Genomic DNA, 16,644 nt, shown 5'->3' on the forward strand with positions numbered 1-16,644 from the left:
ACCAAATCATTTGTACTGTCCATAAATTTGTATTTTGTTTGTGAATGCCATTAAACTAGGCTCCCAAATCTTATAATATTTTTCCAGGAACTTCGCGAATCTTTTTCCTGTTTCCTCATACGGATTTTGTAGCTGTTTTGTTCCTTTCTTTGGGAATATTCAGGTTAGTTGATAGAAAAACTAGTTGTAGAGGCTAGGGCGCAGCATAGACTCCACTCAAAGCATCCATGATTGTCTATTTTTCTCTCATGTATCAGGAAAGACTGTTGCTTCTTGCTCTTTTTTTTACAAGGCAATGGAGGATGATCAGCAGTCATATATATATATATATATATATATATATATATATATATATATATATATATATATATATATATATATATTTAGAGGTGACTCTCGCCTATCACTGTAATGATGGACGCGATCGGCAATATTATATATTATTCCCTTACTGGTTTGGGCTCGGTTCAATCCGCCGTGCTCTGCGCTGCCTTGTCCTGCTTAACTTTTATAAGTATTATGTGTATGAATATATATACAAAAAGAAGGAAGGAGAAGAAAAAGGAGGACCCAAATTTCGCTCGCCTCCATGTGGCTGGGTCTGGCAACTCTGTGGGAGCATTGAACCCCAGAGTCTAAGAGCGATCACCCACACACACACACACACAGACACACACACGCCATTATATATCTACTGTCCAGGAAAACATCGTGGCCTCTGAACATCTTTTTTTCTCTCATCTTTATCATATCTTTTGCTTCTGGTGCTTTCCCAACACACACACACACACACACCATTATATATCTACTGTCCAGGAAAATATCATGGCCTCCCTTTTTTTTCTCTCATCTTTATCATGTCTTTTGCCTCTGCTGCTTTCCCCAAGATGTCAGAAGAGGATCAACCGTGGAAGGCAGCTATAGAGAGAAAAAAAACCCAGGACTCAGGATATTTATGCAGGTATGTAAAGCTGATGAATAATTTCGTGTCTTCAAAGAGTCTTCTGATGTTCTCATTACATCACCTGTGGAGGGAAAATGTGGAAGAGCTTTTGGTGTTGGGGTTATGACAAGGAATGGCAGTGCAAGCACATTTCCTTTGAGATTCTTTGAGGTAACCTTCTGTTGTTATGGGTTAATGGTTGTCGTAGCCGAGCCTAAATGGCTTATAATTTCTTTAGAGATGGTAGTTCTAGTGTTTCTGGCAGAGGAGAAGTAAGTTGATTTTTGCATATATGTATACATGTATATATTTATTTGTATAGTAAACAGAGATATACACACCTGAAAAACAAATCAGAATATTGCCTCAAAGTCATATATAAGACAGACTCCATAAAAAAAACTTCAATATTTTCCTTAATTAGGTTACTGTTTCCTTTAAGGCCTTTGTCCATCAGGTAGCGTCGTGTTAGGAGGAGTTTCCAACCCCGTGAAAAACCACGGGAGTTGCACTTCCTTTTTTTCCATTGACCTCGCATCCATGTCAACATGTCAAGCAGGGATTTTGAAGACCCGAAACACCTGGGACTTTATGAGCTCTGGATTCGACGGCATTTTAAGGAGTTGAGGAAAACGGAGGATGGAGGACGAAAACAACCCCCAACTGGATCATGAGGTTAGCTTCCTGTGTGATGGTAATGGAATGACTATGATTAAACCCCACAGGCCGTAATGGAGGATGTGTGACCATTGGCAAAGACCAGTAGATCTTGATTTAAGGGTCGTAGTATCGCATGAATAACCAAATGTTAACTACAATCGGGTTGTTGATCATGGCTGCAACATCCCAAGTGGTCGGTATCTTACGTAGAATTATGAGATTTAGTCCAGCCATACAACATTAGCTAGTTATCAGTTCTCCATGAATTTGCCAAGGGAAGCAGAAATGAATTATGAACCCCACAAAATTAGACTACCGCTATAACCAACTCCCCTTTGCTATATGTAAAGTATTTGGCCACCCGAGCACAAACCATATTTCAGATGTTATAAGATGTGCAAAATTATCTGGGGACTTTAGTATTAGACATTATACAGTGCGAGAGGCCAGTGGACTCCGTCACCAGACATGGAGGCTAGTGGTCTCCGTCTCCAGACATGGAGGCCAGTGGACTCCATCTCCAGAGCGGAGGCCAGTTGTCTCCGTCTCCAGACATGGAGGCCAGTGGTCTCTGTCTCCAGACATGGAGGCCAGTGGTCTCCGTCTCCAGACATGGAGGCCAGTGGACTCTGTCTTCAGACAAGGAGGCCAGTGGACTCCGTCTCCAGAGCGGAGGCCAGTGGATTCCTACTCCTGCATGGAGGCCAGTGGACTCCGTCTCCAGAGTGGAAACCAGTGGATTCCTACTCCTGCACGGAGGCCAGTGGACTCCGTCTCCAGAGCAGAGGCCAGTGGACTCTGTCTCCAGAGTGGAGGCCAGTGGACTCCTACTCCTGCATGGAGGCCAGTGGGCTCCATCTCCAGACACGGAGGCCAGAGGATTCTGTCTCCAGATGCAGAGGTCAGTGGACTCCGTCTCCAGACATGGAGGCCAGTGGACTCCGTCTCTAGACATGGAGGCCAGGGAGGAGAAACAACCCAATGCAGAAAGTGACCCAGCTTATTTTGAGTTATGTCTCATTTTTTTAACCACAAAATAAAGTTGAAATAGTGATCATAGATAAGAAAATCTCGTATGCTGAATAGCTGGTCTAGTTAAAGCCGAAGGTAAACTGAAGGCAAATCCTGTCAGCTTAAGGATGAGAGCATCCTTATGGCTGTCATGAGACAGTTTGAATGGGTTTAGGTTCGGCTCCATTTTAGCGGCACCACAGAAATGACTAAGCTTTAAGTAAAACAAACCAATAGCCTCCTAGTTAGTGCAAATTATTTAGAATTGGGGAGCATGGTTTACACCATTCTTTTTTATGATACATCAATAATAGTGTAATAGACTATGAGTTCAGAGGAAAATGTAAGGCCAGAGAAATGAAAAGTTTTTTAGTTTTGTACAAATTCATAAAATATTAGAAGACATTTATGCTCCCTGCATTTTAACTAATAAGGCTTTATAAGGTTTACCAATGTCATTCACAATTGTTTTTGTAGTACTACTAATCAACAACAGTGCTGCACTAAATCAAACTCTAAAGTAAATTTCTTTGTCATGCTTTAGTGAGATTTGCTACATTTTAGCTCACATTTTCCCTAATCTTTAAAGCCCTCCCCACTTTCCTAATGTATCTAATGAATTCAAAAGTATTTTACTTATTATTACTTAACCAGCTTCTCCCGCGTTAGCGAGGTAGCGTAAGGAAACAGACGAGGAATAGCCCAACCCACCCACATACACATGTATATACATAAACACCCACATGCACACCCATATACATACATATACAGACACAGACAAATACATCTATACTCATGTACATATCCATACTTGATACCTTCATCCATTCCCATCGCCACCCCAGCACACATGGAATAGTATCCCCCCCCAGTGAGGCAGCTCCATGAACAGACAAAAACGGTCACATTTGTTCACACTTAGTCTATAGCTGTCATGTGTAATGCACCGAAACCACAGCTCCCTTTCAAAATCCAGCCCACAAACCTTTCCATGGTGTACCCCAGACGCTTCACATGTCCTGGTTCAATCCATTGACAGCACATCGACTCCAGTATACCACATCATTCCAGTTCACTCTATTCCTTACATGCTTTTCACCCTCCTGTATGTTTAGGCCCCAATCGCTCAAAATCTTTTTCACTCCATCCTTCCACCTCCAATTTGGTCTCCCGTTTCTCAATCTTCCCTTCACCTCAGACACATATATCCTCTTTGTCAATCTTTCCTCACTCATTCTCTCCTTATGTCCAAACCATTTCAATGCACCCTCTTCTGCTCTCTCAACCATAATCTTTTTATTCAAAAGTACATATATATTTTTCTTTTCTTTTAAACTATTCGCCATTTCCCGCGTTAGCGAGGTAGCGTTAAGAACAGAGGACTGGGCTTTTTTTGGAATATCCTCACCTGGCCCCCTCTGTTCCTTCTTTTGGAAAATTAAAAGAAAACGAGAGGGGAGGATTTCCAGCCCCCCGCTCCCTCCCCTTTTAGTCGCCTTCTACGACACGCAGGGAATACGTGGGAAGTATTCTTAATCCCCTATCCCCAGGGATAACATATATATATATATGGGGAGGTGATAACAAGTAGTGGTGATGTGAGAAGGAGATGGAGTGAGTATTTTGAAGGTTTGTTGAATGTGTTTGATGATAGAGTGGCAGATATAGGGTGTTTTGGTCGAGGTGGTGTGCAAAGTGAGAGGGTTAGGGAAAATGATTTGGTAAACAGAGAAGAGGTAGTAAAAGCTTTGCGGAAGATGAAAGCCGGCAAGGCAGCAGGTTTGGATGGTACTGCAGTGGAATTTATTAAAAAAGGGGGTGACTGTATTGTTGACTGGTTGGTAAGGTTATTTAATGTATGTATGACTCATGGTGAGGTGCCTGAGGATTGGCGGAATGCGTGCATAGTGCCATTGTACAAAGGCAAAGGGGATAAGAGTGAGTGCTCAAATTACAGAGGTATAAGTTTGTTGAGTATTCCTGGTAAATTATATGGGAGGGTATTGATTGAGAGGGTGAAAGCATGTACAGAGCATCAGATTGGGGAAGAGCAGTGTGGTTTCAGAAGTGGTAGAGGATGTGTGGATCAGGTGTTTGCTTTGAAGAATGTATGTGAGAAATACTTAGAAAAGCAAATAGATTTGTATGTAGCATTTATGGATCTGGAGAAGGCATATGATAGAGTTGATAGAGATGCTCTGTGGAAGGTATTAAGAATATATGGTGTGGGAGGCAAGTTGTAAGAAGCAGTGAAAAGTTTTTATCGAGGATGTAAGGCATGTGTACGTGTAGGAAGACAGGAAAGTGATTGGTTCTCAGTGAATGTAGGTTTGCGGCAGGGGTGTGTGATGTCTCCATGGTTGTTTAATTTGTTTATGGATGGGGTTGCAAAAAAAAAAAAAAAAAATATATTTTTTTTTTTTTTTTTTATACTTTGTCGCTGTCTCCCGCGTTTGCGAGGTAGCACAAGGAAACAGACGAAAGAAATGGCCCAACCCCCCCCATACACATGTATATACATACGTCCACACATGCAAATATACATACCTACACAGCTTTCCATGGTTTACCCCAGACGCTTCACATGCCTTGATTCAATCCACTGACAGCACATCAACCCCGGTATACCACATCGCTCCAATTCACTCTATTCCTTGCCCTCCTTTCACCCTCCTCCATGTTCAGGCCCCGATCACACAAAATCTTTTTCACTCCATCTTTCCACCTCCAATTTGGTCTCCCTCTTCTCTCCTCGTTCCCTCCACCTCCGACACATATATCCTCTTGGTCAATCTTTCCTCACTCATTCTCTCCATGTGCCCAAACCATTTCAAAACACCCTCTTCTGCTCTCTCAACCACGCTCTTTTTATTTCCACACATCTCTCTTACCCTTACGTTACTTACTCGATCAAACCACCTCACACCACACATTGTCCTCAAACATCTCATTTCCAGCACATCCATCCTCCTGCGCACAACTCTATCCATAGCCCACGCCTCGCAACCATACAACATTGTTGGAACCACTATTCCTTCAAACATACCCATTTTTGCTTTCCGAGATAATGTTCTCGACTTCCACACATTCTTCAAGGCTCCCAGAATTTTCGCCCCCTCCCCCACCCTGTGATCCACTTCCGCTTCCATGGTTCCATCCGCTGCCAGATCCACTCCCAGATATCTAAAACACTTCACTTCCTCCAGTTTTTCTCCATTCAAACTCACCTCCCAATTGACTTGACCCTCAACCCTACTGTACCTAATAACCTTGCTCTTATTCACATTTACTCTTAACTTTCTTCTTTCACACACTTTACCAAACTCAGTCACCAGCTTCTGCAGTTTCTCACATGAATCAGCCACCAGCGCTGTATCATCAGCGAACAACAACTGACTCACTTCCCAAGCTCTCTCATCCCCAACAGACTTCATACTTGCCCCTCTTTCCAAAACTCTTGCATTTACCTCCCTAACAACCCCATCCATAAACAAATTAAACAACCATGGAGACATCACACACCCCTGCCGCAAACCTACATTCACTGAGAACCAATCACTTTCCTCTCTTCCTACACGTACACATGCCTTACATCCTCGATAAAAACTTTTCACTGCTTCTAACAACTTTCCTCCCACACCATATATTCTTAATACCTTCCACAGAGCATCTCTATCAACTCTATCATATGCCTTCTCCAGATCCATAAATGCTACGTACAAATCCATTTGCTGTTCTAAGTATTTCTCACATACATTCTTCAAAGCAAACACCTGATCCACACATCCTCTGCCACTTCTGAAACCACACTGCTCTTCCCCAATCTGATGCTCTGTACATGCCTTCACCCTCTCAATCAATACCCTCCCATATAATTTACCAGGAATACTCAACAAACTTATACCTCTGTAATTTGAGCACTCACTCTTATCCCCTTTGCCTTTGTACAATGGCACTATGCACGCATTCCGCCAATCCTCAGGCACCTCACCATATATATATATATATATATATATATATATATATATATATATATATATATATATATATATATATATAAATATATATATAAATATATATATATATATATATATATATAACATCATGGGAAATAACAAGTTTAGCTACTTAAAACTAGCTCTGGATAATAATAAGTGATCTTTTGTTAAAAGTGTAGTGTGGTGAATACATTAAAAAGCTATGACCATGATATAAAGCTATGTATAGTATTTTACAATAGTAAATAAGGTGTTATCAGTTTAGCTCTGCATCAGAATCTCTGGTGGATATTGTATGATTTTGTTTTACAGTGGTAGAGCATAGTGTTTAAAACAATAGAAAAAGTCGTGGAACATGATTAAAACAATATTTTTTCTACAATAAAATATGGCTTTAATGGTGAAGGTTATAAATATCAGGGAATATGTGATTTAATCATTAGAGTTGCATCTTCAGAAATATATACAGAAAGAATACTTCCCACATATTCCCTGCACATTGTAGAAGGTGACTAAAGGGGGAGGGGGGCTGGAAATCTTACCCTCCCATTTTTAATTTTCCAAAAGAAGGAACAGAGAATGGGGCCAAGTGAGGATATTCCCTCTAAGGCTCAGTCCTCTGTACAAAACGCTATGTTGCTTATGTGGAAAATGGCGAATATTTATGAAAGAAAAAAAGTTTTTGTAAATCTTTGCCATAGATCCTCACCTTGGATGAGGTCACCAGTTCAGTAATTAATGAACTAATTGAATAATAACTCATGTATTTAACATAATTATAAAATTCCTCACAGTTTATGCTATATCAGCAGCATACATTTCATTTTTTCTTATGCTTAATCACCGTTCCCCTCATTAGTGAGTTAGTGCCAGGAACAGATAAGGAGTCCACATCCGCTAACATCCATTCTCTAGCTGTCATGTGTTATACACCAAAACCACAGTCCCCTGTCTACAACCAGGCCCCACAGACCTTTCCATGGTTTACCCCAGATCCTTCATGTGCTGTTTCAATCCCTTAGAGCTTGTCAACACCAGTGTACCTTATCATTCCGGTTCACTCAGTCTAGTGCATGCCTTTCACCCTCCTGCTTGTTTGGGTTGCTGTCACTTAAAACATTTTTCACTCTATCCTTTCACCTCCAATTTGATCTTGTTTCCTCCACTTCTGACCCGTATATCCTTTATTTTTTTCTTTTCAACCTTCCTCACTCATTCTCTTCATATGTCACAACCATTTCAGCAAACCCTCTTTGGCTCTCTCAACCACACTCTTTATCATTACTATTATTACCACACCTATCTCTCTTACCTTTTCATTGCTTACTCAATCAAACTACTTTACACCATCTATTGTCCTTAAACATTTCATTTTCAATACATCTACCCTCCTGCGCACAGCTCTGCATATTTATTTTGACATACAAGTCCCTTAATTTTCTATGCAAAATTACATTGTATAATGTATAATTTTGGTTATTGGTGTCCAAGATTCTTATTCTGACTAAAATGTTGATCAAGACAAATCTTGGCTTCAAAAGTGGTTGTATAAGGTTTCCAAACATCCTGTTGAATTTTATTTGCATTTCACCAACATTTAAGTAACTAAACACATTTTCCCTGATATATATTACCCTCACCACTATTGCCTTACTCATTATATTTAACTAGTAGTTTCCTAGATAAAATGGCAAACAATATATTTGGTGAGACATTCGTTGCATGTGCCACATGTTCCCAATTTATGCTGCTCTATTGTCAGGTACATGAGGTCCTCCAGGGGTATTTTCAGGCATACACAGTGAGATGTGTGGTACTTTTGTAATGTTTTTGTCAGTAGATATCATCAGGAAGTATTTTCATCAGTGTTATCTATTATCTTGTAACAGTCACACAATCTTATGTATTTTTTTCTTGTATAATAATGAGGATAATTTTTGTGAAGGTTTTTGGCTCTTTCTTTTGTAATTGTATGGACATATGTTGTTATTTAAGAGAAAATACTTCCACAACTAACATGCGACTATCAACACAGTGAGCCCATGACACAAGTCATTTCAGGTTAGGTATGGTATGTTTCCTTTAGTAATCATGATTCACATAAAATTTGCATACCTGAAGAAGTTTCATTGCAGTAAGAACACACGTGTGTATCAGTACACATGATATTTATTGCCTGATCTTTAGAATAGGCTTAACCAAAATTATTGTACATGTACGTTAATTATCTCTTATGAGCTTTACTTTGTGTAACTCTAGAATTGGGTATACTTGCTATCACCCTGCCTTTAAATCCAGTAGGTCTACCTTATTTTGGGGTGATACATAATTCTAGGATGAAAGTCAAGATAGAACAACCCTTGACCACAACTGCCCACCCAAAAGGCCAACAGTAGCCTATTTCTTTGCATTCATTAGAATAATTGTAATGACTTGAAAAAAGTGAGCCCACCCAAAAGGCTAACAGTGGCCTACTTCTTCGCATTCATTAAAATAATTGTAATGACTTGAAAAAAGTGACTTTATCATGGTTGGTTTAGGTTAAGGCTATTTTAACCCTAGGAAGCTGGGAGCTCACATTAAAGTACGGTGTATGTTGCTGATTTCAGGAACATGGTGCAGTTTTTGATTTGAACAAAATGAAGTAGAAATTGAAGAATCAAGAATAACACATTATCCCACGTATTGCATCAGGATCACAGTGATCCTATTATATACCTCACTGAAGAAGAATATGTTTAGAGATGCCAGTTCACAGAGCAAAGTGTTTTAGGGATCTCTTCAAACAAATCAGACCCAATTTTCCAAGGATTTGGAGTGGAGAAGGTAATGCTTTGGTAAATTTACTGGATTTTTGCTATTTTGTATTTTTTTATAACTTAGTATACTCGTAACATCAGAGATATTTCAGATTAGCTACAGTGCATGATATAGGTTTTTACATTCTGTCTTTCACATTCAAATAATTAATAGGAAGTTATTTTATATGAAAATCCCTCATTTATTTTTTTGCATTTATTTTATTTTGTCATTTGGCTATATTCTTTTCTCTTTCATTGCCTGGGTGGATGAAATGTACCCAAGTACCTCCAGCTTCTTGTGGCTCTGTGATATATGGCAACTTGCAACTTCCAGATCACGATGGAGGATTGTGGAAAGATGTCGGCTACATCAATATGTAGGTTTGTTAAGAGGGAGTCAATGGCCATAGCTTACCATGTTTTCTTTTATGTCCAAAATCATGATCGTGGCATGTGCTATATCACATGACAGTTCAATATCAAGAAGGTATCCTCTGCAAACTGATAAGGCTAAGATTGAACCAGCTGAAATATCAAAAGGGTGAGGATGTGAATGAAATCATCCTGAAACAAATGCCAGAATAGTATGTGGTCCAAACGACAGGCTGTGATTGAAAGATGGTTATGAGAGTGAAATATTCAATGTAGGTAAACAAAGGAAATGACGTTTTGGTTTTTATTTATGTTGGAGGGTCCAGTAAAGTTGTTAGTGAAAGAGAAAAGAGAGGCGTTTGGACAATACATGAATGGAAAGAGTGCAGATGACTGGGAGATATATAAAAGAAAGGGGCAGGAGGTCAAGAGGAAGGTGCAAGGGTTGGAAAAGAAGGCAAATGAAAGTTGTGGTGAAAGAGTATCATTAATCTTTAGGGAGAATACAAAGATGTTTTGGAAGGAGGTAAGTAGTGTGCGTAAGACAAGAGAACGAATGGGAACATTGAAGGGGACATGGGGAAGTGATAACAAGTACTAATGAAGTGAGAAGGAGGTGGAGTGAGTATTTTGATGATTTGTTGAATGTGTTTGATGATAGAGTGGCAGAGGTAGGGTATTTTGATCAGGGTGGTGTGGGAAGTGAGAGGGGTCAGGGAGAACGTTTTGGTTAAGAGAGGAGGTAGTTAAAGCTTTGGGAAAGAAGTCCGGCAAGGTGGCGGGTTTGGATGGTATTGCAGTTGAATTTATTAAGAAAGGGGATGACTGTGTTACTGATTGGTTAGTAAGGATATTCAGTGTATGTATGGATCATGGTGAAGTGCCTGAGGATTGGCGGAATGCTTGCATGATGCCATTGTACAAAGGCAAAGGGGATAAAGGTGAGTGTTCAAACTGCAGAGACATAAGTTTGTTGAGTATTCCTGGGAAATTGTTTGGGAGGATATTGATTAAGAGTGAAGGCATGTACACAGCGTCAGATTAGGGAGGAGCAGTGTAGTTTTAGAAGTGGTAGAAGATGTGTGGATAAGGTGTTTGCTTTGAAGAATGTGTGTGGGAAATACCTAGAAAAACAGATGGATTTGTGTGTGGCATTTATGGATCTGGAGAAGGCATATGATAGGGTTGATAGAGATGCTTTATGGAAGGTCTTAAGAGTGTATGGTATGGGAGGTAAGCTGCTAGATACAGTGGAAAGTTTTTATCAAGGATGTAAGCATGTGTACAAGTGGGAAGAGAGGAGAGTGATTGGTTCCCTGTCTGCGGTGGGGGTGTGTGTTGTCTCCATGGTTGTTTGATTTGTTTATTAATGGGGTGGTTAGGGAGGTATATACAAGAGTTTTGGAGAGAGGGGGGGTGAGTATGCAATCTGTTCTGGATGAAAGGGCCTGGGAAGCAAGTCAATTGTTGTTTGCCAATGATACAGCACTGGTGGCTGATATCAGTGTGAAACTGCAGAAGTTGGTGACTGAGGTTGGAAAAGTGTGTGAATGGAGAAAGTTGAGAGTAAATTGTATAAGAGCAAGGTTATTAGGTTCAGCAGGGTTGAGGGACAAGTTAGTTGGGATATAAGTTTGAATAGGGAAATATTGGAGGAAGTGAAATGTTTTTGATATCTTGGAGTGGACTTAGCAGCAAATGGAACCATGGAAGCGGAAGTGAGTCTCAGGGTGGGGGTTGGGGGTGAAGGTTCTGGGAGCAATGAAGAATGTATGGAAGGAGAGAACATTATCTTGGAGAGCAATAGTTGGTATTTTTGAAGGAATAGTAGTTCAAACAATATTATATGGTTGCTAGGCATGGACTATAGATAGGGTTGTACGGAGCAGGGTGAATGTGTTGGAAATGAAATGTCTTAGGACAGTATGTGGTGTAAGATGGTTTGATTAAGTAATGAAAGGGTAATAGAGATGTGTGGAAATAAAAAGAGTGTGGTTGAGAGAGTAGAAGAGGGTTTTTTGAAATGGTTTGGACATATGGAGAGAATGAGTGAGGAAAGGTTGATAAAGAGGTGTCAAAGGTGGAGGGAACAAGGAGAAGCAGGAGACCAAATTGGAGGTGAAAGGATGGAATGAAAAAAGTTTTGAGCGATCGTGGCCTGAACATACAGGAGGGTGTGAGGAGGGCAAGGAATAGAGTGAATTGGAATGATGTGGTATACTGGGGTCGACATGCTATCAATGAACTGAACCAGGGCATATGAAATATCCGGGGTAAACCATGCAGAGGTCTGTGGGGCTTGGATGTGGATAGGAAGCTATGCTTTCGGTGCATTACACATGACATCTAGACACCAAGTGTTAACAAATGTAACCTTTCTGTCTGTTTTCCTGGTGCTACCTTGCTGAAGCAGGGGGTAGCAATGCTGTTTCCTGTGAGGTGGGGTAGTGCCAGGAATGCATGAAGACAAGCAAGTATGAATATGTACATGTGTATATATGTATATGCCTGTGTATGTATATGTATATGTTGATATGTGTATGTATATGTGCGTGTATGGGTGTTTATGTGATATGAGTGGATGGGCCGTTCTTCATCTGTTTCCTGGTGTGACCTCGCTGATGCAGGAAATGGTGATCTAGTATAATACTAATGAATAAATAAATGAATAAATAGATAAATAGATAAGAAGGGATTATGAAAGGAAAAAGACAGGACAAAGAAAAGCATTTATGAATTTTGGAGGAAGTGTAAACCTGTCTTTTAAAATCATTGGGAAACATTTTAAATAGTAGAACATTTTCATCACAGTTTTGTATACTTAAGGGTGTAATTAAATCTTCAGGTTTTCATTTATACATTTTTATTGATGAAATAATAAATAAATAAAGTATTTCATACTGGATCACTGTTTTCCACATGAACGAGTTAGCTAAGAAGCTGAATTATTAATTTTGTGTTATAATCTTTATTAAAGAATAGATAAGCTTGTAACACAAAATTGATAATTTAGCTTCTTCGGTTTATTATATTTCTTTGCATTCTTTTGTGCTTCTTTGTAGTTTCCTGTATTTGCAAGGGAATGCTAAGAATAGATGAAGAATGGCCTCATTTGCCCAAATCCATTCACTACCTGTCTTGTTTAATGCACTGAAACCAGAGCTTCCTGTCCACAGCCCAGGCCTCATAGACCTTTATCTTAATTCCCTACCTGGTTTTTATGCCCAGGTTCATTTCAGTGACAGCACATCGCTCCCTTTATATCACATCTCTTCAATTCACTCTTTTCTGAATGCCTTTTACCTTCCTGCATGTTCAGTCCTTTTCACTCCATCCTTCCATGTCCAATTTTGTATCCCCCTTCTCCTTGTGTCCTTCGCTTCTGACATACAAATCCTCTTTGTTAGCCTCTCTTCACTTATTCTCTCCTTCTGTCCATATCATTTCAGCAAAGCCCCTTCAGCTCTCTCAACCACAGTCTTTTTATTACCACACCTCTCTCTTACTTTGCCATTACATACTTGATCAACCCTCTTCACACCACATATTGACCTCAAACAATGCATTTTCAATACATGCACACTCTTCCAAACATTCTCATCTATAGTCCATGCCTTGAATGCTTACATCATCATTAGGACTATTATGCCTTCAAAAATACCCATTTTCATCTTCCTACACATTCATCAGTGCTCCCAGAACCTTTGCTGCATCACACACACTATCACTTGCCGTTGCTTCCATGGTTCTATTCACTGCCATTTCTACTCACAGATATCTAAAACACCTCACTTCCTCCAAAGTTTCTTCATTCTAACTCACACCCCAAATAACTTTTCTCTCTATAGTGCTAAACCTAATAACCTTGCTTTTATTCACATTTACTCACAGCTTCCTCCTTTCACACGTTTCCAGACTCAGACACCAACATCTGTAGTTTCTCACTTGAATCTGCCGACGGTGCCATGGCACTGTTGCCAACTGAATTGTTTACCAGGCCCCCTCAACCCCTACAGACTGCATACCTGCCCCTTTCTCCAGGACCCTAGAATTTACCTCCCTCACCACCCTATCAGTGAACAAATTAAAATGCCTTTGTGACATCACAGCCTTTCTACAGGCCCAGTTTCTCCTGGAACCACTCATCCTCCTCTCAACCTACCTGCACAACATGCCTTACTCTTGATAAAGATGCTTTAACTGCTTCAAATAGCTTTCCTCCTACACCATGTATTCGTAACACCTTCAACAAAGCATTCCTGTCAGTGCTGTCACATGCTTCATCCAGATCCATGAATGCCACATACAAATCCTTTTGTTTCTCGAGAGTATTTCTCACACATATTCTTCAACAAAAAGACCTGATCCACACATCTTCTGTTACTCCTGCAACAACATTGTTCATCCCCAAAATGATGTCCTGTGCATGCTGCTACCCTTTCAATGACTACTTTCGCAAATAACTTACTAGGTACCTCCCACAAACTTATACCTCTGTAATTTGAACTCCCACATTTGCCTTTATACAGTGAATGTTTTCTGCCAATCCTTAGACACCTAACTATGGTCCATACATCCATTGAAAATCTTGACCAACAAATCAATAACACAATCACCATTCTTGAATTCCAATACCATGCACTGCCGCAGCCTTTCCACATTTCATCTCGCACAAGGCTTTCATCATCTCTTCACCTAAACACTTGCTATGACTCTTACATAACATACCTCCCCAACCGAAACATCATACAACTATCATTCTTTTTTGAAGTTTTCACTCCACCTCATCACTGCCCATTACCACATTTCCATTTGCCCTCTTCACTGATGTTCCCATTTCTTGTTTTTCTCACATTTACCTCATTTCAAAAAACTGCCTTATTCTCCCTAGTTTGCTAATCCTTGCTCACCCCAACTCTCTTTTTTTCGGCCCCTGCACCATCCTCTTGACCTCCTGCTTTCTCTTGTACATCTCCCAATAATTTTCACTCTTTCCTTGTAAGTGCCCCCCAATACACCTCTTTTTCACTGGCAACTTACTCATCCCATCACTTACTACCCTTTCTCCCACCTTCTGCATGTGTCTTCTAGTGTAGATGCCAGAACTTCATTCCTATATACCTCCCATTCCTTACACACACCCCAAGCTTTGTTTACTCTCACCTTTTTACAGTCTACACTCGATCTCTAGGTATTTCTTCACACGTTTCTTTTCCGAGCAAACTTGCTTCCACCGCCCTTCTTACTCATATCATTTCCTATGGCCTTCCTTTGAAACCAGATATGCTCAGATTAATATATAAATAAAGCTGCAATGCAGTACTTATTTAGCCTTAACCACACCAAGAGTTTTATCCCAAACCATTTACTGAAAGGGAATTATGATTTATTTACACAATGTACCATATTAAAGAATAAAGTGTGAAGTATTTTACTTTCCTAAATGAGTAATGTGTGACCAGCAACACACATGGAAAATACCATAGAAATTTGAGTGGCTTTTTTTTTTTTTTTTTTTTTCTAAAGGGATGGTAGGTTTTCCTACCTCCCCATCACATAAGCCATTATCTGAAAAGGATCCTCATAAAAGTTCCTATATTAGAAATATAAATTACCGAATTATTATGAGGCATACTCTGTTGAGCTAAGCTCCCTAGCAGACATGAAATATGCTACTGATAACTGATAAAACAGTAGATGGCACTATATAACCCGCATGTTTGTGGAATAGCTTGGTTTGAATCTGCCGCCATTAGTTTTGTGGCTCTGCCACCAGGGAGGCGCTGTTGGCAGCGCTAATGCGGCAAAATCCGTTTCTACTGCAAACCAGCTGAATATCCGTTAATTTCGTATATTCAGTATTTTTTGCTGAAAATAGGAGCCAGAAACTTGTGAAAGGGGTAAGTAGAGAATTCGACAGGTTTTTAACCTGGAATGTTATGAAAACATTTATGGAAAGAGATGCTTATGGAGTAGGCTAAAGTTTTTAATACAAAGCCAAAACTATACTTTGGCTTAATATTAGCAAGGAAGGTTGCACAAATTTTAATGGAAATATGAAATATCAGAAATGTGTGCACATTGAATTGCAGTCCATGTGTTTTCTGAAAGGTGGCATGAATATAAAATGGCAACTGTACTATGGCTGAATTTTAGCAAGGATGGTTGCACAAATTTTAATGAAAATATGAAAAAGTGTGTGCATATGGAATTGCAGTGCATATTGTTTTCTGAAAGGTGGCAGGAATATAAAATTTGACCTGTTATAAAATGACAACCTTGCATTTTATCACAGGACTAAAATTACTATGGCTGAAGATTAACAAGATGGTTACTGAAGTTTTAAGAGCCATGGAATTTCATTTTACATGCTGTGGGCATATGAAACTGCATTGCATAATGTGAAAAAACCAGTGCCATGCAAGCAAGCAAGTTTGCATTATTGAGGTCATATTAAAAGAACCTATAAAATCTACAATAATGCACAATGAATGAGCCGGCTCTTTTGCATGGACTGACGCCAAAGGAACTTTGGCTGGCTGTTACCTTGACACTAATATAAGGACAAGAGTTGGCCAGAACAAATGCTGACGAAATCTGCCTTGTACTGGCGTCAAATGCCATGAAAATCCTTAATGCTGATGAATTTGTATTGAATTGGCGTCGTGTATGCCGCCCCCCCCCCCCCCCCAAAAAAAAAAACGACCGAGATATTTCGAGGCTTCCATCTAAGGATACTTTTGATTATAAACTGATTTAGCAATAAAAACCTTTTGGAAGCATTAATGGCTATATTATATCCTTTTTTAGCTTTGTTCTACCTTCGATAATAGCAATATGTCTGTGGAATGAGGTGGCA

At 39.7% G+C, this 16,644-nt stretch overlaps 1 long non-coding RNA gene across 1 annotated transcript; it reads left to right on the top strand.

Moving 5' to 3' along the window:
• Positions 1-634: 634 nt before the first annotated feature.
• Positions 635-11,538, top strand: LOC139748000 (uncharacterized). The gene is made up of 4 exons (XR_011712501.1): positions 635-961; positions 1,401-1,618; positions 9,222-9,438; positions 9,697-11,538. It is a non-coding gene; the product is annotated as an uncharacterized lncRNA (long non-coding RNA).
• Positions 11,539-16,644: the final 5,106 nt, after the last annotated feature.

This window comes from Panulirus ornatus, chromosome 71 (assembly GCF_036320965.1).
Source record: "Panulirus ornatus isolate Po-2019 chromosome 71, ASM3632096v1, whole genome shotgun sequence".
NCBI lineage: Eukaryota > Metazoa > Arthropoda > Malacostraca > Decapoda > Palinuridae > Panulirus > Panulirus ornatus.